The sequence below is a fragment of the Ranitomeya imitator genome, chromosome 6 (assembly GCF_032444005.1).
Source record: "Ranitomeya imitator isolate aRanImi1 chromosome 6, aRanImi1.pri, whole genome shotgun sequence".
Classification (NCBI taxonomy): Eukaryota; Metazoa; Chordata; class Amphibia; order Anura; family Dendrobatidae; genus Ranitomeya; species Ranitomeya imitator.
Window position 1 is genome coordinate 177,766,349 of NC_091287.1, and position 24,949 is coordinate 177,791,297.

The 24,949-nt window shown below is 43.5% G+C and overlaps 1 protein-coding gene across 4 annotated transcripts in view; it reads left to right on the plus strand.

Annotated features, from left to right (window-relative positions):
* COBL (cordon-bleu WH2 repeat protein) overlaps window positions 1-24,949 on the plus strand; it is a 641,622-nt gene that overhangs the window by 434,221 nt on the left and 182,452 nt on the right. The window lies entirely within an intron of this gene.

Here is a 24,949-nt window from a genome sequence, read left to right on the forward strand (position 1 = left end):
TGTAAGGAAGCTGAATAACAATATTAGGGCACAAGAGTGCATGCGGTGCCGCACTGACGAACGCCACTAACCACCCAGGCTTGGGTAAGGAAAGCACAGAGGAAGTGCACGGCGCCGTACTGGCGGTCACAGCAACTGGACGCTGTAATGTGTGATTCGTGCTGTAGGATAAGTCGGGCGCTAGATAGCAACCATACACCTTCCGCGAACAGACATTCAATAGGGAAGGGGTATCCAAGGACGACTTGCACTCACAACAAACACACATATGCAAATGTACACTAGCGCATGGCCGTGCGGTCATGCGCAGTTTATATAGTTGCAGCACAGGAAGTGGCCACAGAAACTTTGCCCTTCCAAGACTTGCCAAGAGGACCAATGGAATGTGCTGCAGGACCTGACCACATGACCCTCGATCTCCAACGGGAGATCTTGCCCTGGGCATGCTCAGTGTGTGCAGACAAGGACTTAGTCCCAGAGAAGTCCGCTCGCTGCTGACCAGCACTGGCTTTAATGGCAGAAGCTGAAGAAGCAGCAGTAACTCTCTGTACAGAGTGAGACTGAGCAAGACGCTGGGACCGACGTCCCTGCTGAGCAGACTCCACTGCGGCTGGATAAGAATGGGAGACCGCAGCGGAGATGGCTCGAGATTCCCCCTGTGCAGAAGCGGGAACTCGAGACCTAACAAGTGCTTACTTAGACATACTTGCAGTTTCCCATCCCCATTTTTCTTATCTATCTTTATTTGGCAAAAGCTGTTCATTGATATGGCAGCCCTGTACATGAAGCAGAGCAAAGAGGCTCTGATCGACCTCTGTGAGCAGAGATGAATAGAGACAGCCGACAAATCCATGGAACTGCTGATACATGCCTTGGTCGAGCAGGACATAGAGAACAAAATACTGAAGCATTTGGCCAAGGAGAGAGTCCACCTCAGAGAGACCCAGCAATGCCAGCTCTTGAATTGGAGATACCTTCTGGAAGCCTATGAGGAGCCTATGGACTTTACTTTACAAATGGCCTTACAACAGCTGGGAACAAGTGATCCCAATCTGCACCTGCAGCTCATTCTACAGTACCGACAGGCTGAGAGAGAGGCTTTAGAACGCCAGGCTGCTGCTGCGTAATTCTGGGAGGAGAGAGATTTCAAGCTTCAGATGGCTCAAATAGAAAGGGGTCACATCCCGCAGCTAACCCCCTCCCAGGACATAAATCCAAGGAAACCACATCTGGAAAACTTCCCTGTGATGGAAAAGGATACAGATTTATATACTTTCCTTCAGGGTTTGGAAAAACCTGCAGGCAAATCCATCTATCCCGTGAGCAGTGGGCACAGTATCTAAATCCAGGGTTGAGACGCAAAGCCCTGGAAGTTTTTGCTGGCCTCCCACCAGACGTAGATGGGAACTATGAGGCCATAAAAGAGGCCCTAATCAGGAAACCTAAACCTAACCTAACTTTTTTGAGGACGCTCATTCCAAGTCCAGGGAACCCTCCTAAAGAAACGTATATTCAAAAGGTAGAAAAAACAGCGCTCCAACCGGGTGTTATTGTCTAGTAGAAAAAGTCTTTATTCCTGCCATGGTAAGATAGCAACGTTTCGGCCGCACATCTGGCCTTTTTCAAGCATACAGCATAGTGCCATGGGCTGTCTTAAATAGTGTGTACTCCATGCAGGGAGCCAATCACCATCCAGTGTCAGCCCACTGCATAGGTAACCGAACTGCATAGGTAACCAATCCAGACTTTCCATACAATGGCATGTGGCTTAAGCTGCCAATACACTGCGGTCATTCAGCAAGACATACTTACATCATCATCGGTTGTCCCAGCCCTGGCATTCCCGCCGATCCCTCGGTCTCAACGCAGGTCGCGGTGTACGTGCATCAGCGCCCCACGTCATCGCCAAGCCCCCCGTCTAAACAGGGAGGAGCCCAGCGCAGACACGACGTGCATCAGCAACGCCCACCGTCGGCCCCACGTGACCGCAGATCACGCTGGTTGCCTAGGAGACACCGACGCTCCGCTCTGTTCAGCCATAGTGACTATCTCTTTTATTTAATGCAACCACATTTCTTAGTAATGCACCACTAATGGCTTGCGATTATATAACGTGATCAAAATCTGACCCGCATATAGAAGCATTCAGTGCAGAGGATATGACTAACCTATATGAAATCTCTATGTGTACATATATCTGATGTCTATTTCTGTTTTTATATTATGTTGTATATTTTAATAGTGGGCTGACACTGGATGGTGATTGGCTCCCTGTGTGGAGTACACACTATTTAAGACAGCCCATGGCACTATGCTGTATGCTTGAAAAAGGCCGGATGTGCGGCCGAAACGTTGCTATCTTATCATGACTGGAATAAAGACTTTTTCTACTAGACAATAACACCCGGTTGGAGCGCTGTTCTTTCTACCTTTTAAATATTCGTTTCTTCAGGAGGGTTCCCTGGACTTGGAACGAGCGCCCTAAAAAAAATGAGTGCTGTTGGTCATCTGTATATTATACATGCTAGATTGAACCCAGACTGGCGTGCACCTGAACCATAAAGATGGATACTGCAACTAATTCAGAGATGGGTGACTCGCCATGACTTTTTCATACACTGACGATGACGCTGTACGTTTATTGGCTGGCTCTAATATGGACATTGCGTTCCTGAGTAAACCCACTAGTGAGATGCTGAGGAAAAAGTGGGAGAATGAGAGGAGGAAATTGATTTCATCTGAACTCCATGCCATGACTCTGACAGAGTATTTTAAGGTCAGAAGGATCCCACGTGGATTACGCCCACATCTAAGGCCGACCCTTTTTCCTGATAATACGCAATTTTGTACAAAATTCGAAGCTATCTCCAATAAATTTGCATTCGATATTATGCTACTCAATATTGAGTTTTTGAACAAAGAATTGGACACTGTTAAGAAAAATATAGTCGAGTGGGAGAATCAACTAAAGGCACAGCTCACTATACAGGAGTGGGGATCCCTTAGGACTAAGACCGATGAAAATTTGGCCAAATTTAGAATGGACATTGAAACTACTAAGAGGACTAAGTGGTTCAGAGATATGGAGGACTACAAGGCAGGTCGTGTTTTCTCCTGGCATATGGGCCCTAATCAACTCTCTAATAACATCAGGAGGGGTGAACATCAATCATCAAAAAGACGGAGGAGACCACAGGAAAGGAAACAATCCAATTTTGGTTTCACTACAGCAGAATCTGATTCTACGGATGACTCCACCACTGGAGGAGTGAGAGGAGCTCATTTTTTAGAGCCGGGAAGGTTAGACAAAACTACCCCAGGAGACGTGGCCGGAGAGGGGGACGGAAACACAGGAGGAGCACGCACCAAAGAACAGAGACAAGACAAAACAACTACAATGAAGACAAGGAATACGGGGAACAACTAACAGAAAATAAAGAACTAGTGCTAAATATCTCTTCACCGTACTTTCTGATATTGAACTTAATATAATATCTAACGGACTGTCATTTTGTCCATCAAATAATCCAGATTGGTTTGAGATTGAAATAGCCTTCTATAGGAGGTTGAGATTGTCGTCCTTTTTCTCTGAAAAAAACAAATAATACCAATATAGATGACAGAGATTCAACGCAAGGCTTTTCTCTAAAAGAACTGGGTCTCTACAATAAGAGCAAGTTTCAACCTCCGATCAAAAATCATTTTGTACAGTCATATATTGAGTTGATACAAGGTGAGATTGAGAAACTGAAAAGTTCTTATAAACCTCCTCTGCACCAGAATATGACACTAGCCGAGAGGAAGGCGGTTAATGATTTGGCAAATAACACTGCTTTAACTATTAAAAGGGCCGATAAGGGCGGGGCAGTTGTTATAATGGACAGTCCCAAATACAAAGCGGAGATTGTTAGACAATTAGGAGATCATTTGGTATATGAGAAATTACCCTGTAATCCAACCCTACATTTTCAGAGAGCTGTCTGAGTTTCTAACTGTGGATGCACCAATTGTGCCGGTGCTATATGTGCTACCAAAAATCCACAAAGATCTGTTTAAACCCCCCGGGTAGACCGATAGTCTCTGGGAGGGGGTCTCTGTTCAATAAAACTGCCATTTTCCTTGATCGGGTACTACGTCCCTTGGCAATGTCTGCAAGGTCCTATATCAGGGATACAAATGACTTTTTGGATAAGATTGAGAATATAACGATTTCTGAGGATATGATCCTGGCGTCGTTTGACGTTACGTCGTTATATACATCAATCGAACATGCGAAGGGCCTTGAAGCAGTTCGGTGTGCGCTATCAGGCTCTGATGTGGCCCCGGAGTGTGCACAGCTTGTCCTCACACTGTTGGAGCTCATCCTCAGGAGAAATTATTTTCTCTTTGGGGATGAGTACTACCTACAGTCGAGGGGTACCGCCATGGGCATGGGGTCCAATGTGGCCCCCACTTATGCCAACATCTATATGGCGGTATTCGAGGACAGGTTTATGTACCAATCCATCCTCTGGCGCCACGTCAGAGCCTGGTGGCGTTACATTGACGACATTTTTGTGGTATGGGATGGGAGCCTGACAGCATTAGATGATTTTCATAAGAACCTGAATGGGGTGTACCCAGAATTACAATTTACGCTAGTACATTCAACCGTTCAAATACAATTTTTAGATACTTTGGTGTACAAGGATGGAGAAAGATTAAAAACTGGCATATTTGTGAAAGAGACAGACAGAAATAGTCTGTTACTATATGACAGTAATCACCCAAGGAGGATGATTGATTCTCTTCCTTGGAGTCAATTGCTAAGAGTACGGAGGATTGTATCCGATGAGAATGTAGTAAATAGACGGTTGGATGATATGTGCGCTAAATTTGTGATGAGAGGGTACCCAAGGAAAGAAGTGAACAATTTCAAAATGAAGGCTCTCAATGTCTCACGTGAAAGTGTTAGAAAGAAAAACTCTTAAACCCATATGTGAACGGGTCCCGTTTGTTTCCACATTTAGTTCAGTGAGCAACCGTATTGGTGGATTTATAAAGAAGCACTGGGCCCTTTTACAACGAGGTTTACCCCAGATCCCTAGTTTTAGATCATTTCCCATGATGTCTCATAGGAGGCAATGAATCTAGGTGACAAATTAGTTAAATCTGATTTTGGCACCTCTAAGGTGTCATACCAGCAAACTCTTAGCGCACCAAGACTTGGGAATTTCCCATGTCTTGGTTGCGCTTGTTGCAATAACATGCTAAAAGGAGATTTCTTTTGTCTCCCTTTGACGGGGAAGAAATTCTATCTGAAAGAGAGATACACCTGTGCATCGAGTTACGTCATCTATATGATCACGTGCCCGTGTGGATTGGTGTATATCGGTGAGACTACCACTGAACTAAGAACTCGTATCAGTAAAGATAAAAGCACAATCAGAACGGGGCTTACAGAGTTGCCGGTTCCTAAGCACTTTTTAGAGAACAAGCACTCAGTGAACCAATTAAGATTTAGAGTCATTGACAATGTTCCAACCTTGAGAAGGGGAGGGGATAGGTTGAAAATATTAAAAACTAAAGAAATGAGATGGATCTATACCCTGAATTCATTGCAACCCAGGGGTTTAAATATAGATTTTAATCCACATATCTGTACCCCCATATAATTTGATATTCCCCCTCTGAGGATTGAGGATTGTTATCGTCTTTGTTTTTATTATGTATAGACATGGTTTTTAATATGTTTTTTTGCTTCTGTGTCACCAGATGGACAGCAAATGTGACAGTCGGTGCACGAAAGATTGGGATACCTTATCACTATTAAGTGCTGGATTGGCACAGTACAATATTGGGTATATTAATATCTTAATTTCCATGCCCGGGATGTACCCCGACTGTCCCATTTGAACTGTCATCTTGATGTATATACTGATGTTTCATGATATCTTATATGTGTCCTATTGCTTTATGAATATATTATCTCCTTAGATACTGTATATGCTATTATTGATATAATGGCGTTTGATGAGATCTACTGCTATAGGTTCCGGTTGCCCCTTGAGAGGAGTTGCGTTTCCATTATAGATTACAGTTAGTCATATCCTCTGCACTGAATGCTTCTATATGCGGGTCAGATTTTGATCACGTTATATAATCGCTGATGCACGTGCACCGCGACCTGCGTTGATACCGATGGATCGGCAGGAATGCCAGGGCTGGGACAACCGATGATGATGTAAGTACGTCTTGCTGAATGACCGCAGTGTATTGGCAGCTTAAGCCACATGCCATTGTATGGAAAGTCCGGATTGGTTACCTATGCAGTTCGGCGCCATTAACTTTGATTGGTCAGTATAACACAGGAAGTCCACCGTGGAGCTGGATTTATTGGCGAATGATTGCCATGGAGATGAGGACACATCGTGGAAGCATATGGATAGAATTAGATAAACATCGCACATTTCTGTATTTATGGAGTGATTATTACACTGGTATATATGGCGGTGATTCACTTATATGAAATATGTATGTGTATATATATCTGATGTCTATTTCTGTTTTTATATTATGTTGTATATTTTAATAGTGGGCTGACACTGGATGGTGATTGGCTCCCTGCGTGGAGTACACACTATTTAATACAGCCCATGGCACTATGCTGTATGCTTGAAAAAGGCCGGATGTGCGGCCAAAACGTTGCTATCTTACCATGGCTAGAATAAAGACTTTTTCTACTAGACAATAACACCCGGTTGGAGCGCTGTTCTTTCTACCTTTTTAATGGATCTTATGGTCAAGGATCAATTTCTTCATATGTGCTCCACTGATGTAGGACAATTTGTGTGTGACCGAGATCCATAAACTGCGGATCAGGCTGCAAAGATTGCTGACGGTTATGTGGCTAACAGGATGCCTGACGTGTGGAAGCCATCGGTATTCAGCTGGAAGGGAGGTAAGCCAAACAGGGACCCTTCTCCCTCTGGCGGCCGATCATCAGTGCTGTCCAAGCCCACCTCATATAGGGTCCTGGGGACTAGACATTCTTTAGGTGATGCACGCTGGTACTTCTCCTGCATCAAATTGGGACATGTCAGTGCAGTTTGTCCTGATAGGGAGAAACACCCAACCACAACCACAAAGCCGCCTGGGCCCCCACCCTCCGTCCTCTTTGTGGCTGGCTCTGATGTGAGGACCAATGAGATCTGTCAATCTGTCTTTGTTGGCAATAAAGTCAGCATTGGCCTCAGAAACACTGGGACAGAGGTGACTCTTGTCCACTCGGCAATGGTAAACCCTGCCGATATCATACCAAGAATCTATAACCGGATTGGAGCGGTGAGCCCTTCTGTGCCCATGGCCCGTGTGTACCTGGATTGGGGAGCAGGAAAGGAGTGAGAGAAGTGGGAGTATCAGAGGCTATTCCCACCAATGTGTTGCTAGGCACAGACTTGGGGAGGATGGTGTCCCACTATGTCTCTCCCTTACAAGTAAATGCTACAGAGAAGGTGGAAGCAAGTAACCCACCTGAGATCTCGTGCGAGGAGGGAACATGTACCAATTCACAGGACTGAACGTATGTGGCAGCTGTGACCCGGAGTCAGGCTGTGGCTCAAACTCAACCCCAGAGGTTAGAGGATGAGTCTCAAATAGAACTGCCAGATCAGGAGACACATACTATGGCCTGGGGGCCTCCTCACATGGCAGACCCACCAAGGTCCCTGATAACTGACACTGGAGACTCAGCTTCAGACCAAAGAGTGGCAGTCACACTAGGCCGGCACCTGCAGACTGACAGTCAGTTTCCATGAGGCCCTGCGGACAGATGTCAGTCTGGAGAAGCTCAGATGTCTTGCAGACAACCCCCTGCTGCTTCTGATAAAGAGAGAATATACTGGGACCAGGGCAAACTGTAGAAAGAGACTCTCCCCATGGATACTACAGAACCGTGGGACTGTGAAAAGCAGCTGGTCTTTCCTTTTCTATTTAGGGAACAATTATTGAGAATTGCTCATGAAATTCCTCTGCCTGGAGACCTTGGAATACAAAAGACTGAAGCTCGCCTGACACATAACTTTTATTGGCCCAAGATGGGAACAGATATAGCCAATTACTGTCGATCCTGCGTAGTTTGTCAGAGAGTTGGAAAGTCCAGGAATATACAGAAAACCCCATTGATAAAACTGCCAGTGATGGATGAGCCTTTCCAACGAGTGGCCGTGGATATCATAGGGCCACTCTCAATACCTAGCAGCTCTGGCAAAAAGGTCATCCTCACAGTGGTGGACTATGCTACACGATACCCGGAAGCTGTGGCACTGTCCTTTATCCGAGCAGACAAAGTGGCGGATACTTTACTGACTGTTTTCTCTCGTTTAGGTTTCCCCAGGGAAATGTTAACCGATCATGGAACCCAATTCATGTCCAGTCTGATGGAAAGGCTCTGCGAAAAGATACATTTACAGCATTTTGTGGCCAGCGCCTATCGTCCCCAAACCAATGGACTACGCAAGCGTTTTAACGGAACATTAAAACAAAAGCTCAAAATGCTGGTGGATACTGAAGGGAGAGACTGGGAGCGGTACCTCCCCATCTGTTGTTTGCGTGCAGAGAGGTACCCCAGGCATCTACAGGATTCTCCCCTTTGATCCGGTTTATGGGAGGAGGGTCAGGGGGCCACTTGATTTGATTAAGGACTGTTGGGAGGGTGACCACAAAACTACGGGCGTCTCGGTGGTCGAATATGTACTGTGACTCAGAGAAATACTTAGCAACCTGGCCCGTGAGAACATGACCCAGGTGCAAATCAGCCAGAAAGTCTGGTATGACCGTAATGCCAGACTGAGGGCCTATGAGGAGGGGCAGAAGGTTTGGGTGTTGGTCCCTATGTTGCAGAATAAATTACAGGCCGCATGGGAGGGACCATACACTGTACACAAGCTGCTAAATGATGTTAATTATGTGGTGACCCTAGATGAACATGCAAAGCGTCAGAAAGTATTCCATGTAAATATGCTGAAGGCTCATCATGACAGGGAAACCTGTGTCTTACCTGTCTGTTGCATGCCTGAAGAGGGGGAGGCTGATCTGTTACTAGATGTGGGGGCTGGGACTCAGTATATAGAGCCCCTGGAGTCAGCAGAATTTAACCCTGAGCTATCCCACAGTCAGAGGTCTGAGCTGATAGGGGTGCTCTGCGAATTCACAGAAGTCTTCACAGGGCAGCCTGGGAGGACTCACATAGCAACTCACCATGTGGACACTAGTACTAATCCTTCAGTTCAGCAGTCTGCATACCTGCTCTCAGCAGAGGTGAAGGCACACATGAAGGAACAGGTACAGGAGATGCTAAACCTCGAGGTAATACAGATATCCCGGAGTGCCTGCGCCTCGCCTGTGGTTCTTGTCTCTAAAAAGGACCATACCACCAGGTTCTGTATAGACTATAGGAAATTAAATCTACTGACTACATGTGAGGTCTACCCCATGCTGAGGATAGACGAGCTGTTAGAGCAGCTAGCTAAAGCATCGTACCTCACTATCTTGACTTAGGGGATATTGGCAGATACCCCTGACCAAAGAAGCTCAGGAGAGGTCTGCCTTTACAACGCCACTCAGGCTGTTTGAGTTTCTGGTGATGCCATTTGGTATGAAGAATGCCCCTGCCACCTTCCAGAGATTGGTCAATCATTTATTGGAAGGATTTGATGGTTTTGCTGTTGCTTATCTTGATTATATAGTCATTTTCAGTAATTCTTGGGAGGAACACCTTGTACATCTTTCTCAGGTGTTACAAAGGCTTAATGCTGCAGGTCTTACTGTTAAGCCGGGGAAGTGTCAGGTAGCATGTGAGAAGTCCAATACCTCGGATACCGGGTGGGGAGAGGACTGCTAAAACCTGAGCCAGGGAAGGTAGAAGCCATTACAATCTGGCCCACCCCACAAACCAAGATGCAGGTACTGTCCTTCCTGGGTGCGGCTGGCTACTGTAGGAGGTTTGTACCAAACTACAGTGGTCTGGCTAAGCCGTTAAGTGATCTGACAGGAGGAAGCTTCCCCAAATTGTTTCCAGGACTCCTGAGTGTAAGGAATCATTTTCTGCCCTAAAGTCAGCATTGGATAGTTCACCCGTCCTTCAGACCCCAAATTTCACTCGCAGGTTTGTAGTGCAGTGAGGAGCACCCAATTCTCTACCTAAGCAAGAAACGTCTACCCAGAGAAGTGGCTTATGTCATCATGGAAAAGGAATGTTTAGCAATTGTGTGGGCTCTGCAGAAACTGAAACCATACCTCTATGAACGCAACTTAACCGTGATAACAGATCATACCCCATTGAGTTGGCTCAACAGGGTAGTAGGGGACAACGGGAAATTGCTTAAATGGAGTCTGATATGACAGCAATATGATTTTGCAATTCAGCATAAGAAAGAATCGATCACGGCAATGCTGATGACTTATCTCGCCAAGGCGGGGCGGAACCAGATATGTGCTCGGGAGCTGACCGGTAAGTCATCCCCCATGCACGTTCATAAGGAGGGAGGTGTAGTGAAATATGTATATGTATGGATGTATGACCAGCAGTTAATTAACATCTGTCTTAGGCTATGTTCACATTAGCGTTTGAGTCCGCAGCTTGTCATCCGCATGCGCAAACGCATGCAAAAACGCCTGCTTACGCAGCGTTTTTATCCGCATCATCTTCCGCATGATGGCAAAAAAAACGCTGAGTGTACAGGCATTTGCATGCGTTTTTGCATGCGTTTGTGTTGTTTATACGCATGCGTTCGATATTTCCAATGTTTTTAATAGCTTTTCCTTGATATCAGACACCCAATGGGCGTGTCTCATTTGATTTCTATATATATAGACACGTTGCACTGATGAAATCCTCATCTTTTGCTGTTGTATCCTGCTGCAAGATGAATCTTGACATGGAGAACTTCTATGCTAATCTGAATTTACAATTGAAATTGGCTGTTGCCTTTGCTTTTGCTTGTGAAGAAGAAAGAAGAAGACAAAGACTGAGAAGACGTCGTCATCACTACTGGCAACACCCTGTCCTTGAACTCCGAGAGAGCTGTGGAGCCTACCACTCGTTATACACCAAGCTGCGTGCAAAACCTCAAATTTTTTTTACTACATGAGGATGACTTGCTGCAACGTGTCCGATGATCCATTACCAGGCATAACACACAACTTCGTAGAACAATTCCTGCTGAGGAACTTCTGTTGGTGACCCTGAGGTACATAATTGTGAAAACAAACACATGTTCATAGTATTATTGTTAGAAAACCCATGTATTAATTTTTTAATTTCCTTTTTCTGTTCGACAGATTCCAGGCTACCGGAGAGACCTTATCATCTCTGCAGTTCTAGTCCCGGATTGGAGTGTCCACTCTTTCTGGGATTGTTGGAGACACCTGCAGGGCTTTATGTGACATTCTGCATCAAGAATTCCTCCCCCAACCCACAACTGAACTCTGGTTTGAAAATGCTGAAAAATTCAAGGACATTTGTAATTTTCCTAACTGACTGTGTGGGGACTGTGGATGGCAAACACATTCGGATTATGAAACCGCCTGGAAGTGGAACTGAGTAATTTAATTACAAAAAGTACTTTTCTATTTTTATGGTGATTGCAGATGCTGAATGTCGATTTGTCGCTGTGGACGTTGGCTCATTTGGACGAGGAAATGATTCTCAGACTTTCAAAAACTCTAACATGGGCCAACGTTTGTATCATAATTCAATTTTCCACAGCAACAACCTCTTCCCAACACTGGAGGCCCGCCAATGCCATTTGTTGTGGTTGGGGATGAAGTCTTTCAAATGTGTGCCAATCTCCTTTAAACCTTACTCAAGTAGGGACTTGAATCACACCAATGGATTTTCAATTACCGACTGACAAGGGCACGAAGATCGGTGGAGTTTGCCTTTGGCTTGCTGGTATCTAAATGGCGCATTTTTGGAACAGCCATAAATCTAAAAATTGAGACCATTGATGAGGTTGTGAAAATGTGTGTTGTTATGCACAATTACATCCTGGCAAAAGAGCGACCCAACTTAGAACCTGAGGAACCTGTTACATTGCATGATTACCAAGATCACCCTCTAAGGACAACAGTTGCCCAGATGAGGGATAAGTTTGCTGCATACTATATTTCTGATAATGGACGTGTGGCATGGCAAGACGGAATGGTTTAAGCTGCTAAGTATGTTCCTGTAATGTAAAAATGTACCTGTAATGTAAAAATGTACCTGTAATGTTTAAATGTACCTGTAATGTTTAAATGTACCTCTAATGTTTGCTGAATTAAATAATAAAATACCTGTAGTAAAACACCCGTTACAAGTTCCCTCAACAATACAATACATACAGGTGTGTGTTTGCGGTGGCGGCACTTAAAGAGACAAAGAAAACACAGATATTGTGTAAAGAAAATAAACATTTATTTAACAAAAAAATAGCTGGGTTTAGGATCAGGGTCTATCTGAGGGTGAGATGTGGTGGACCTTGGGGGTGTGGAACTGTGAGGATTGGGTGGTAGTTGATGAAGGGGTTACAGGGGAAGTGGCAACAAATTGAAGGATTGGATAATGGATGGGACTGGACACATTTGGTGTGGACAACACAGTGGAATCATGGGAATAGATTGACAAACTGGAAGGGACAGACACAAGGAAAGGCAGTGACACATTTGACAACATAGACACATTGGTAGGTGAGGATGGAGGTGGTGGGTCCAATTTTAGCAGGGCTTTTTGACTCTGGGTCTTCGTCCTGGTGGGAATGTTTTTAGTTTTGGACCTTTGCTTTTTTGGCCGAGTGGGAGTAATGGCCTCTGTAGCAGTCTTCTGGCGTGCTGCTGGACTGGGCAGCGTGGTGGATGCTGCTGTCTGCAGGGGTGCTGAGCTTGCAAAGTAGTGGTGGATGCTACTGGCTGCAGGGGTGCTGAACTTGGAAGCTGGTGGATACTTCCAGCTGCAGGGGAGCTGAACTTGGGAGCATGGTGGATGCTGGTGGCTGCAGGGATGATGAAGTCAGCAGCGTGGTGGATCTGTGAACTGGAGATGGTGGTGGATAATTTGGTGCTGTGGCAGTTTGAAAATTGAGGTTCGGCTGCTGGTAATATCCTCCTGACTGTGGATTGTAGCCTTGAGACTGCTGCTTCTGCGATGCGTGGCTGTTAGCAGCCTGGCAGGCCTGCATGACGTTCATCTGAAATTGAGGCGTCAGGTTTTCCGAAACTTCCTGCTCTTTTGAAGAAAAAAAATATCATGCTGGTCTCTTAAGGTCTGCTTCCAGTCAGTCAAGGCGTTTGTTGACATCCTGTAGAAGTGTGTTCACATGGATTAACCCACTCTTTAGTCTATAACCAAGCACCTTAATCCCATACCGGAAGACCGAGCTTAAGTGCATAAACTCGCACATGAGTGACTTCTGCCAGGCCCTTTGCTGCTGGTAAGACCCAACCAAAGTAGCGGCAGAGGGCTGGGAGAGCGGAAAACCTGATGGACCTGCGGCTGCCTGTTCCTCAGCCTGTGAGTCCTGACAGGTTTCTTCATTGCTGGTGGATGATTGGGATTGTGCCTATTTGTTTGCTGGTCGATTAGGGTTCGCTCCAACAAAGGACGATCCAGGTTGTGTTGTGCTGCACCAGGTTCTGTGGTGAAAAAAAAAATAGTAAAAACAAAAAAAGGTTAAATAATAGTAAGACAACACAAAAGATACTCATGTTCGCGTAGCAAGCGCAGGCCTCAAAAAAGCAAGGTTCCGGTGGTATTTGTATTTTCAGAGTATCCTTTGAGCAGCACCACTTTCAAACCTGGTTCTCCTGTCTCATGTCCTTGTTGAAGCGATCCTTCATCAAGCGCCAACGCACTCTTATTCTCTTCACTGTGAAGGGAAAAAAAGGAAAAAAATAATTGTAAAACAATGCACCTACATTTACAGCTTCACTGGCGCACCACACCACATTGCAATAATTACCAAAATCATTTCTGGTACGTAGCGTGGCATGGTTCCAATCATGCAGCAGCGATCTGGCCACTTCTTCCCCGAGTCTCCAAATCACAGCAATGTCGGAGTGCTGACGATCACAGGTGTCCCACAACGGTACTCGCTCTTGCACAAAGTGAACTAGTTGCTCATTTTCAATGTCCTGTTTGGCTTGTTACCATTGTGGAACTTATAGATCCAATAAAACAAAATAATTTTAAGTAAAATGAAAAAAAATCAATTACAACTCTGATGAAAAGAATACTTATACCATGTCTTTCCTCCTGAGACACATGAGCCCGATGACCCTGGGAAGAATCATTTCCACTCAACTGCTCCTGCTCTTCATCCGTGGAAGGTATCTGTAAAGAAATTACATGATTTAACACAGGTATAGTATTGCCAGTCAATACATACCAATCAGTATAGCAAATGTGATTACATAATAGGTGTCATGTCCACCCTGGGAAGCAGTCAGTTCTTCACTTGAGGACATGGTTGAAGAGCAGGCAGTAGTCAAGTGAAACACTACAGAAAAAAAAGAAAACAAATTTTAAACTTGTTAAGAGCCAAACACAATGAGGCCAAAAAAATGGACACCAATACTTACATTACAGGCAGTAGTCCAACAGCACAGCAGTCAGCACAGGACAGGGACAGATGGCAGCACCAGGACAGATGCCAGCACCAGAGACAGCAGCACCAGAACAGATGGCAGCACCAGGAGTGATGCCAGCACCAGGACAGATGGCAGCACCAGGAGACAACCAGTCTAAAGGAACAGAAAAAAACAATTAAGAGACACAGACATTTTCAAAGGTTCTATACTTACATAGCCAGTGTTGTCCTCACCAGGAAAGCAACACCAGGATAGACATCAGAACCAGAGACAGCAGCACCAGAGACAGCAGAACCAGGACAGATGGCAGCACCAGGAGAGATGCCAGCAACAGGAGAGATGCCAGCACAAGGAGAGATTGTAGCACCAGGAGACAACCAGTCTTGTGCTTCCGTCCAGAGTCTTGTGCTTCCGTCCAGAGTCTTGTGCTTCCGTCCAGAGTCTTGTGCTTCCGTCTGGCGTCTTCTGCTTCCGTTGAGAGTCTTGTGCTTCCGTCCAGAGTCTTCTGCTTCCATCCAGAATCTTGAGAGTAATGGACTACCTGTCTCCACACCCTCTTTTATACAGTAGTGATTTTGGAGGTGGTAACATAGTTTCCTCGACATAATTAGTGTGAAGTACGCATTGCATTTCGATCACATGTGGACACATGTCCTTGCGTACCAGTGCGTTCCCATAGACAGTAATGTGTTTTTTGATGCAATCATCTGCATGCACAATATTTGATGCCTCCAAAAAGGCAACATGTTGCATTTGCCGCACTCCTCCGCACACCGCGAAACGAAGCATACACAAAAGCATGCGAACGCATGCAAACGTATTTCCTTGTGCATACGATGTTACAAATATGTACACATGACGCATGCAGATCTATGCAGATCAAACGCTGTGTGCACAGATGCAAATGGTAAACCAGCCTTAGACTGGAGCTCTCACAAAGGGTCATGACCTATGTTATCCTGAGCAGGCAGTCTCCTGGTCACCAGTCACCCCAGGGGAGATGTTGTGGAAACATTTCACACCTTCTGACTCCTTTGAACAGACAAGCCAATTGCAGCATGACACTATTTACTATGTGAAAGGTCACACAAATAGTGTTCAAAGAAAAGTAATGTATTCATTGGTAAAATAGCCAGGATCCAGTCACAAACCAAGGATTAGAATATTAACCTGAGAGGCTGGTCTAGAAATTTGACCACCAGGTTGACTCTATAAATTAGGCCTTTACACATAGAAAGCTGTTCACAGATTGAGGGGAAACCAAACTGATGTGCAAAGTTTAGATATTTTTGCAAGTTTTCTCCCTTTATTTTTATAACTGTTTTACATAGTTGTATGTCACTTTTTATTTCCATATTTTTATATATTTTATTGTAAGCACTGTACCTTTTCTGTTGAAGCTTTAAACTTTAATAAGTTTGAACCTTGTATGCTCTAAATAATCCATAGCCTTAGAGTGTGTGACCCTGCTGATTGCCCGGCAGTAGCAATAGTATTCCGGGACTCATTGCCCGTGTGTTCTGTGAGTGGTGGCAGCGTGTATGAGCGGGGTGCCTGGTCTGTGCCGGGGTATGAGTTATGCTCCTATTGCAGCATAGGACAGAGGCTGAATGCTGGACTGAGACAGAGGCGATAGATTAGCCCTTGCAGGCGCAACCTCCAGTCACATGCTGAGAAGCAGGTACGTTACAATCAATAACATTGTGTACTTAGTAAACATGTTTTTTGATCAAAAAAGCGTAAAAGCCATACCACCAATGTCAAGTTGTACCCAATTTCTAGATGGTCCTAACCTCTAGCATTAAATCCTTACCATGTGTCATAGTGATGTCCTGTATAAGGGCAGAACAGGGCAGGGTCCCATACATGGACACACAGCTAGTGGGGAGTTTTTTAAATGTGATATCAAGCTCAAAGGAAGGGAGGCCACACCGTTACCTGCACTAAATGCAGAACTTTAGAACTAAACTGAAAAAAACTGAAGTACAAGTTGGTATGCATGCAAAATAGAAGCAATACAGACAAACCCCAAGATAGAAGCAACATAAACAAATACCTTACTGTCAGTAAGTAAAACAATAGTGCATATAAATAACATTGGGTACTTAGTAACCAATGTTTTTGATTAAAAATAGCGTAAAAGCCACTTGTGTATTTGAGTAGGATTTCGAGAGTTTTTGCTGCAAAAAAACAGCCTAACTTGCATTGAGTTTTGAAGCAGAAACTCTCCAACTCCTCATAATCTCAAGACTCCAAGTTTTGAGGATTTTTGAGCTTTAAAAAAGTCATATATCACATCATCTGACCAGTTATGGATTACTACATGTGTAGAAGATTAGAAGCACTGTCAGTACATGAATCCATTAGCAGAACCACCATCAGTACATGAATGCTGTATAAGAACTGCCATCAATTTATGAATACATCACCAAAATAATCAGTATATGAGTACATAATCAGAACCACCATCAGTACATGAATGGGCTACTGTAACCATGTCATTGTATGAATGCAGCACCAGAACCACCATTAGTACATTCATGCAGCAACAGAAACACCATTAGTATGTGAATCCTTCACCAGAACCACTGCTAACACACAAATGCAGCACCAGAACTCCTGTCAGTAAATTAATGCATCACCAGAACTATTGTCAGTACATGAATACATCACTAAGCTTAGTACAGTGATCAATTGCAATGTCAGATCAGCCCAATATACAGGTGCTTCTCACAAAATTAGAACATCAAAAAGTTAATTTATTCTAGTTCTTCAATGCAACAAGTAAAACTCATATATTATATAGCGTTATTACAAACAGAGTAAAGAGCGCCAAACTTGCAGGACGGCGACCCGAGCTTCCGCCGAGCAACCCCCGAAATAAATGGTGAGCTCCAAGCATCTCGAGCAGTGAGATGCTTGGGTGAGTACCGAGTAGTGGCGAGCATGCTCGCTCATCACTAGACTGCAGTAAACGTACATTATCTGTACTCACAGTTTGTGCTAACTGTGATTTTACATAGGACTGCAGTTAATATCTGTACTCAGACATTTATCACTGGTAATTGATGATATTTTATAGCTATCATCATAGATAGATAATGTTGATAACTGATTAGTTTTCTTTGGGGGTGGAGATAATAATAACAATAATAAATTTTATTTATATAGCTCCAACATATTCCGCACCACTTTACATTATAGAGGGGACAATAGACATTACAGCATAATAATAAACACAGATCGAAACAGATACCAAGAGGAATGAGGGCCCTGCTCGGAAGCTTACAAACTATGAGGAAAAAGGGGAGAGGTAGATGGTAAGGTAACAGTTGCAAAACTTATGCCTTGAGGCATGTGTCCATGATTTTCTCTGACCCTATCAATGCACTAACAATACTAATATTATCACAATAACAATCTGGAGAAGGTTTCAAAAGGAGGTCCAAACAGGAGGTTGTCTCTTCTAAAATGTCGTGTACTCCAAATGAAATAACAATTCTTGTATCTTTTTGTAAGACTCTAGATTGTACTGTTCCTATGTTATTCCACCTGAAAATAAATAAATTGACAACTCGATATTATCCACCAGGAGTGTTCAATTTATTCATAAATATCCAGGAGGATTACCAGGGTAAAGGTACAGTATAAAGTTCTAGGAAAAGTAGTTTAAGCATTATTTTATGACACATATAAATATTTACAAAAACAGATATTTATAGATAGTTGACAGTTGTGCTTTAAAGAAAAATATTATTGTTCGAAAAAAAATCCATATTTAAACATTTATATTGTAGTTTTTCTTTTTAAAGTAAAAATCTTCTGTTTCATAAATTTGTTTTACTTATACACAAATATAAGTTTAAACGTGTAAAGAATAATTGTAGCCAGGAAAACGTATTATTTAGCTAAGTAACATTGTAACTGTTTAATGTTATTTCTCACTTGTAATCCTGGCTTTACCCTTAAATGAGCACTTGCTGAATTTAATAAAACCTCCAAAAGGAATTATTGAGCAATTCATGCATAGCTTTCATGCAAAGTTGACCAGTCTCTATAGCATTTTTTCTTACACATCTGGTCACAGTATCTTTCGATAGTTGTCTAAAAACAGTGGAGTCTGGAAACAGTTAAGGCTACTTTCACACTAGCGTTTTTTTAAATCCGTCACAATGCGTCGTTTTGCAGAAAAAACGCATCCTGCAAAAGTGCTTGCAGGATGCGTTTTTTCCCCATAGACTTCTGTTGACGACGCATTTGCGACGGATTGGCACACTTCGCATCCGTCGCGCGACGGATGCGTCGTGCTTTGGCAGACCGTCGGGAGAAAAAAACCCTACATGTAACGTTTTTTTCTCCCGACGGACCGCTTTTTCCCACCGCGCATGCGCGGCCGGAACTCCGCCCCCACCTCCCCGCACCTTACAATGGGGCAGCGGATGCGCCGGAAAAATGCATCTGCTGCCTCCATTGTGCAATGCAGCAAACGCTAGCGTCGGAATCTCTCCCCGACGCATTGCGACGGGGAGATTCCGACGCTAGTGTGAAAGAAGCCTAAGTAGCCATTAGATATAACCCATGACTGGACAGTGGATAAAAAGAAACTGGAAGCTATACCTATAAAAACAGGAGTTGAGTTACTGGTTTACTAAGGTCTGTGGTCTATGTTACTAAGTCACTATTACCTGCACACTGTACTGTCTGCAATTTGACAATCTAATGTTTGCAAGTACAATGTTTGGGTGTAGAATACACCGTGATGTATTGACCTGCAGGGGGACAGCACGTATTACTAAGCTAAAAAAGACCTGATTCTTAATGTAAACCTCTCATATGTTACATGATAGTTATTAAAAAATTCCTGTCTAGTCTTGAAAACAATGTTAGGAAAATTATTTAAAATTATTGAAATTGAATCATTTAAATGGGTATTCCCATCTCAAGGATCCTATCCCAAAAATTAATAGCTGTATAATCATAATATTAGCAAATGCCTCCAACTACAAACATGTTTACTCCAGCATACTGTTTTTCAAAAGTGCCATGCAACGCTCCAGTCTTGATGAATCAGGGCCAAAGAAATTTAAAGGGGTAATCCCATCGCCAAGATCCTTTCCCAATTTGTAGCAGGTGTAATAAAAATAACATTAGCAAGTACCTCCAAATAGAAATGTAGTATAGTTTTTCTGATTCTCTGTGTCTCTTTCCTCTTGTTAAGGCATTGCAGGACCTTGTTGCTTTGTGTCCTCAGATAACTTTGACCAAGGATTTAGACCATATTTAACCTGTTAGGGTTATGGCTTATTCACTATTATCGTTAGGAAAGGCCAGGTGATGCAAATTTCAAAGCTTTATAAAAACTCAGCCTTCTTTATCCTTGTACCAAAAAACAGCAGCCATAGATGCTTCTAAGCAGCTGCCTAGCACGCTGAAAATGAAAATGGTGGAGACACACAAAGGAGGAGAGGGCTATAAGAAGATATCAAAGCATTTTCAAATTGCCCTTTCCTCATAACGAATTGTAATTAAGAAATGGCAGTTAACAAGAACAGTAGAGGTCAAGATAAGGTCTGGTAGACCAAAATTTCAGTGACAGCTGCTTGTAGGATTGCTAGAGAGGCAAATCAGAACTCCCGCTTGACTGCAAAAGACCTCCAGAAAGATTTGTTCTATTATATACCTGTACAAATATGACCTTGGGTCATCAGAAGTAAACCTCTCCTGTGTCCACACCATAAAATTCAATTTCAGAAGTATGCAAAAGAACATCTAAATAATCCTGATGCATTTTGCAAACAAGTCCTATGGACCAATGAGGTTAAAATAGAACTCTTTGGCCACAATGATCAAAGGTATATGTATAGAAAAAAGGGCTTAGAATTTCAGGAAAAGAACATCTCGCCAAACATTAAGCATGGGGGTGGATCAATCATGCTTTGGGGTTGTGTTGCTGCCAGTGGCACTGGGAACACTCAGGTAGAAGGAAGAATGGATTCAATGAAATTTCAAATATAACACCATCTGTAAAAAAGCTGAAGTTGAAAAGAGGAAGACTTCTACAAATAGATAATGATCCTAAACACACGTCAAAATACACAATAGACTACCTCAAAAGTTTCAAGCTGAAGGTTTTACAATTGCCCCCACAGTCCCCTGATATGAACATCATTGAGAATGTGTGACTAGACCTAAAAAAAAAACAGTGCATGCAAGACGACTCAGGAATCTCACAGAACTAGAAGAATTTTCCAAGGAAGAATTGATGAAAATCACTGAAACAAGAATTGAAAGACTCATAGTTGGCTACAAAAGGCATTTTCAAGGTGTGATACCATCAAAAGAAGGTACTACTAGGTACTAGTAATGCAGGGTACCCAAACTTTTGCATCAGCCCTTTTTCCTAGTTGTAATTTTTAAAATGTAAACAATGAAAATCTATTTTTTTTTTGCATAAAATGCAAAGGAAGTGTGTCATCTTTAACTTTAGGCCTTTTAGAGATAATTTCATATTATACTTAACTGTTCACAATAGCAGTAATTTTGACTAGGGATACCCAAACTTTTACGTGCCACTGTATCACTACCTACATATGTGACATTGTGATATTTATTTGTTTTATCATTGCTGTAATTTTTCTGTCAGCTTTACTAAAAACACTTTGGCCATCAAGACTGGAGATGTTCACTCCAGTTTTGTTGAAGGAGCGTGTTGGAGTCAGATGCTCCTGATTCATTAAAAGGCATAGGCCTCTTAATAAATTAAGGGTGTCTGACAATTGGCGTGCGCCTCACCACTAATTTCAATTCCGGTCAGGGACTGAAATAGGATTTCTACCGTAAGGTACACCACAGATCATCATGAATTAGATGAGCTGTGGTGTCACAAACCCATTGCCTCCCAGCTCCTCTCATTATGGTGTAGTTGAGCAAAAATTGTGTAAAAATGCTAAAAGTTGCATCATTTTTGCGCAGTTCCATGTTTCGCAAACATTTTTTGACTTTTCAAAACAATTTGCAACAAAATTCTGGCAAAATTACCTTAATGAACCAGGGCCTTATATTTTACAATCAGAACAAAATGTACTATTGTACTAAAAGTGGCTTTTTGCTCAAAGGAAATGAATGAGAAAGTGCCACCAGTTCTGCTGAGAGCCACATGTCATTCCAGTCCCAAATTTGTATTCTGTATGTTTGAGGTCTTGGGTAGTGATGGGCGAGTGTACTCGTTGCTCGGTTTATCCCAAGCAAGTTCGGGTGATCTCTGAGTATTTGTAAGTGCTTGGAGATTTAGTTTTCATTGCCTCAGCTGCATGATTTACAGCTGTTAGCTTGAATACATGTGGGGATTCCCTAGCAAACAGGCAACCCCCACATGTACTCAGGCTGGCTAGTAGCTGTAAATCATGCAGCTGTGTCAACAAAAACTCAGTCTCCACACAGTTACAAATACTCGATGACCACCCGAGCATGCTCGGGAAAACCCAAGCAACAAGTACACTCACTCATCACTAGTCTCCAGCCTTGTGAGATTGCTCTTGGCTTCTGTATGTGTGTTCTTTTGTACTTGATTTTGTAAGGTTATTGCATGTGTTTCACTTCCTGTAACTCATTGTGTTTTTGGAATGTTCTGATTTCAATACCAAAGCCTAACTAACCATGAGTGGTTTGCTGATGATGGCCTGATGTGACCCTTACAGTTACTTATTTTGCATTCTATCTTGTTTCTCTTCTCCACAGTTTACTGTTGTGCATCATTCCCTTCACAAACCGAGCGCTGCTGAAAAGGCTCTATCCATACACTTCCCATTTTTCACCTGATCTCTACTGTTCCTGTCCTGTTCTTTCAGATTTATGGGCTACAAAGAATATCTTGGAATGAATGTGTCCTTTCTTTATATCACACTTTCTTATGTAACTTAATCACACAAATTTTCTTGCACCGTAAAAGTTCTGAAATGTATTTGCAAAGTCATATACCAAAGTTGTTTTATTTTCTAATTTCACAATATATAGATATGATGATTTTTTGATGTGGTGGTCACATTGTAAAACTTCCTAAAAGACTGAGTGATGAAGTAAAGTTATATACTCTGCACCTAAGAGTATTAATTATTATTTTCACCAGAAAGTTCGTAATTTAGCTGCTAGGAACTTTGTTCTAAAAATAATAAAGTAATAAATATGGTGGGTGACGTTAAATAGACCTGCTTTACCATTTCTGAATTCTAAAGTGCTTTTTCTGCATTTATTTTTAAAATGATACATTATGATATTTAATTATGTGTATATGAATGCAGATGTGTATACACACACAAAAAGTAAAAAAATCATATTAGCGCTCACAAAGAACAAGAACTGAGAATAGTTCTGTACATTTATAAAACAACTAGATGGTGGCCCGATTCTAATGCATCGGGTATTCTAGAATATGTATGTCCACGTAGTATATTGCCCAGCTACGTAGTATATTGCCCAGCCATGTAGTATATTGCCCAGCCACGTAGTATATTGCCCAGCCACGTAGTATATTGCCCAGCCACGTAGTATATTGCCCAGCGATGCAGTATATTGCCCAGCCACGTAGTATATTGCCCAGCCACATAGTTCACGTACTATATTGCCCAGTGACATAGTATATTGCCCAGTTACGTAGTATATTGCCCAGCCACATAGTATATTGCCCAGCTACGTAATATATTGCCCAGTCACATATAGTAGATAAGGAGTCTAAGGGGTTAATGGTGGGGCGGTGACGTCAGAGGACGGGGCTGTGTGTCCGCCACTCCCGTCTGTCTGGGATCACTGATCGTTGAGGTCACGTGGTTACCTGGGGAGGAGGCGAAGTTCCGGCCGGCGCCGCTCACAGCCTGGATGTGTAAGTGTCGGACGTGCAGGGTGATGTCCGCCTGCAGCCCCGACCCCCACACCAGGCTCCGCTCCGGGCTCACAGCCTCCGGACACCCGGCAGCGCAGAGGCTCCCTGCACAGAACAACAGGAGCAGCGGCGCCATCCTCCTCCTGGTTGCATTGCGGTCTCGCGAGATAATGACGTAACGGTCTCGCGAGACCGTATGTCATCATCTCGCGAGACCGCAATGCATGCAGCGGTCACCGAGGCGTTGCGCGGAGCAGAAAAGGCCGGTTCCTGATCCGGGGGGGCCACCGGAGGGTGAGTATGTAACTTTTTAATTTTTTTTATTATTTTTAACATTAGATATTTTTTCTATTCATGCTGCATAGGCAGCATGAATAGTAAAAAAGTGGTCACACAGGGTTAATAGTGGCGGTAACCGAGTGCGTTACACCACGATCAACGCTGCCATTAACCCTGTGTGAGCGCTGACCAGAGGGGAGTATGCGGATGCCGGGCACTGACTGCGGGGAGGAAGGAGCGGCCATTTTCTTCCGGACTGTGCCTGTCGCTGATTGGTCGCGGCAGCCATGACAGGCAGCTGCCGAGACCAATCAGCGAATGAATAACCGTGACAGACAGAAGGACAGACAGACGGAAGTGACCCTTAGACAATTATATAGTAGATAGCTTTTCATTTGTATATACAGGTGCTTCTCACAAAAATAGAATATCATCAAAAAGTTCATTTATTTCAGTATTTCAATACAAAAAGTGAAACTCATATATTAGATAGTCAATACAAACAGAGTGATCTATTGCAAGTGTTTGTTTATGTTACTGTTGATGATTATGGCTTACAGCCAATGAAAACCCAAAAGTCATTATCTTAGTAAACTAGAATACTTTATAACACCAGCTTGAAAAATGATTTTAAAATCCAAAATGTTAACATACTGAAACGTATGTTCAGTAAATGCCCTCAATACTTGGTCAGAGCTCCTTTTGCATCAATTGCTGCATCAATGCGGTGTGCCTTGGTTTTCCTCCCTTCTTATGTACTCGTGTGCCTTGTTATCTGCTCATGTTTAATGTATTTGTCTATATTTGCCCCGTATTCACATGTAAAGCGCCATGGAATAAATGGCGCTATAAAAATGTATAATAATAATAAAAAGGTGGGGTGGGCCCGTATGACCACCGACGGGATAGTACGTCATATGCGATCGGCAGCGCTCACGGGGGGAGCGCCGCCGATCGTGGCCGGGTGTCAGCTGCCTATCGCAGCTGACATCCGGCACTATGTGCCAGGAGCGGTCACGGACTGCCCCCGGCACATTAACCCCCGGCACAACGCGATCAAAGATGATCGTGATGTGCCGGCGGTACAGGGAAGCATCGCGCAGGGAGGGGGCCCCCTGCATGCTTCCCTGAGCCCCCCCCCGCAGCAATGCGATGTGATCGCGTTGCTGCGAGGGTCTCTTACCTCCCTCC